Below are 2,289 nucleotides of genomic sequence, written 5' to 3' on the forward strand. Positions count from 1 at the left end.
TAGGGGCAAATTTAGGGGCCCTAATATATGGCAGGGAGCTCTGGTAGCATAGTGACTAATACACTTGCCTGCTAACCAGATGGCTGGCGGTTCAAACCCACCAGCCACTCCTCAGAAGGAAGGTTGAGCAATCCTACTTTCCATAGTGATACTGCCTCGGTAACCCAAGGAGGGGTCGCTATGAGTCGGGGCTGACTCGATGGCAAATAACAACAACAACAACAACAACAACAATACATGGCATAAATAGACTAGCAAGCATAACTCAAAATGCACAAACTGCAGAAGAGAAACCAGATGATTGGGACCTTCTAAAAATTAAATTTTTATGTGCTTCCAAAGATTCTCCAAAAGAGTCAAAAAAGAACCTACAGATTGGGAAAAAATATTTGGTAATGACATATCCAACAAGGGACTTATCCCTAGAATTTATAGAAAACTCTAACACCTCAATAATAAAAAGACAAACAATCCAATTAAAAAATGGGCAGAAGACATGAATAGACACTTCACCAAGAAGGATATTCAGGCAGTCAACAAACATATGAAGAAATGCTCATGATAATTAGCTATTAGAGAGATGCAAATCAAAACAACAATGAGATATCATCTTGCTCCAGCACTAGTAGCAAAATTCAACAAGACAGAAAATAACAAATGCTGGTGAGGTTGTCGAGAGATTGGGACTCTCATGCACTGCTGGTAGGACTGTAAAATGGTACAACCATTGTGGAAAGCAGTATGGCGATTCCTTCAAAAGTTGGAAATAGAAATACCATTTGACCCAGCCATTCCATTACTAGGCATATACCCTAAAGAAGTGAGAGCCATGACAAGAACAGATATATGCACACCCATGTTCATCGCAGCATTATTTACAATAACCAAAAGATGGATACAACCTAGGTGTCCACCAGCTGAGGAATGGATAACCAAACTATGGTACTACACACAATGGAATACTATGCAATGCTAAAGAATAATGTAGAATCTGCAAAACACTGCATAACATGAATGAACTTGGAGGATGTTATGCTGAGTGAAATAAGTCACTCACAAAAGGACAAATATTGTATTAGTCTGTTATTGTAAAAGTTAAGGAAAGGTTTATCTATAGAAGGAAATTTTCTTTGTTGGTTACCAGGAGTGAGAGGGGAGGGGAGGGAACACTGTTAGATAGATAGAGATTAGTATTGAATTGGGTGAAGAGAAGGGCAATGTACCAAATTTGAATGACCAATATGGCAGCACTGAGGAAGAGAAAGATGTAAGAGGTACATGGGAGGTACGGACAAGAAAGATAAACCATTTTGCACATATAGTATGGTGTTGTCAATGAAGGCAAACATGGGTATATGGGTGGATAGATGGGAGGACAGGCTGAACTATTAGGTATGTCTATGAAGTGGAGAGTGTCTCCAAGACCATGTACAGAGTTGGCAGACAATGGTCCTATAAGTTTATGGAATGATCAGAATTTCCAGGGGTATAGTAGAGCTGACAAGGGGCAAGGTTGTGGTCACTGCTTGGTCACAGCCAGCTACCCTGAGGAACTTTGTAGTTGAACCTGTGGGCTTGGGACTATAGTTCCAGGGGACATCAAGCTCAATTGGCATAACATATTATACAAAACACTGTTCCTCCTCCTATGTTGGTGAGCAGCGACTGGGATCTTAAAAGCTAGCAAGTTGCCATCTAGATGCAACGATGGGTCTCTCCTCATCTAGAACAAAGAAGAATGAAGAAAACCAAAATTCATGGAAACAATTAGTCCTAGTGACTGGTACACCATGCGATCTGCAGCCTATATGACTACAAGACCAGAAGAACTAGATGGTGCCTGGCTACCACTGTCATCCACTTGGAAGGAAATCTATCTAGGAGATCCTTGATAGAGAGGGAGAACAATGTGGAACAAAACTCAAAATCATTTGGAGAGAAAAAGGGAGGGGGTTACCAGGTTTGATGGTTCGATAGAGCCTGGTGGAACCACTGAGACTATGGCCCCTAGCTGCCCTTCAGATCTGGAATTGAATCCACATCTGTGGTTTCCAGACAAAAAAAGACAGGCATATGAGTTGAACATTTACACTAGGTAGATCCACTCCTTGGAGAGAACAATCATGGGAGAAAGAAGGGCTGCTTATGCACAGGTAGACAGCTCAGGGGACAAGAGTGCATGGAGGGATGGGCACTGGGAAGAGGTAACTATGGGGAGGAAGTGGGAGGGAAGCTGTTGCATTGTGGTAAACTGTGGTCAATGTCATGAGTCAAAGTGTATGTGAACTG

The sequence above is a fragment of the Orycteropus afer genome, unplaced genomic scaffold (genome assembly GCF_000298275.1).
Source record: "Orycteropus afer afer isolate SDZICR_OR568_19922 unplaced genomic scaffold, OryAfe1.0 scaffold00816, whole genome shotgun sequence".
Lineage (NCBI taxonomy): Eukaryota > Metazoa > Chordata > Mammalia > Tubulidentata > Orycteropodidae > Orycteropus > Orycteropus afer.